We start from the raw sequence: 657 nt of genomic DNA, 5'->3' as shown, positions 1-657 counted from the left end.
TGGTGCATCAACAGCTGACCGGGTGCAGCAGCAACAGCTGACCGGGAGAAGCAGCAGCTGACTGTGGTGCAGCAGCAGCTGACCGTGGTGCAGCAGCAGCTGACCGTGGTGCAGCAGCAGCTGACCGTGGTGCAGCAACAGCTGACCGTGGTGCAGCAACAGCTGACTGGGTGCAGCAGCAACAGCTGACCGGGTGCAGCAGCAGCTGACCGTGGTGCAGCAGCAGCTGACCGTGGTGCAGCAACAGCTGACCGTGGTGCAGCAACAGCTGACTGGGTGCAGCAGCAACAGCTGACCGAGTGCAGCAGCAACAGCTGACCGGGTGCAGCAGCAACTGACCGTGGTGCAGCAACAGCTGACTGGGTGCAGCAGCAACAGCTGACCGGTTGCAGCAGCAGCCGACCGTGGTGCAGCAGCAGCCGACCGTGGTGCAGCAGCAGCTGACCGTGGTGCAGCAGCAGCTGACCGTGGTGCAGCAGTAGCTGACCGTAGTGCAGCAGCAGCTGACCGTGGTGCAGCAGCAGCTGACCGTGGTGCAGCAGCAGCTGACCGTGGTGCAGCAGCAGCTGACCGTGGTGCAGCAGCAGCTGACCGTGGTGCAGCAGCAGCTGACCATGGTGCAGCAGCAGCTGACCGTGGTGCAGCAGCAGCTGACCG

The sequence above is a fragment of the Cherax quadricarinatus genome, chromosome 6, assembly GCF_038502225.1.
Source record: "Cherax quadricarinatus isolate ZL_2023a chromosome 6, ASM3850222v1, whole genome shotgun sequence".
Classification (NCBI taxonomy): Eukaryota; Metazoa; Arthropoda; class Malacostraca; order Decapoda; family Parastacidae; genus Cherax; species Cherax quadricarinatus.
The sequence above is the reverse complement of the archived record's forward strand: the minus strand, read 5'-3'. Positions refer to the sequence as shown.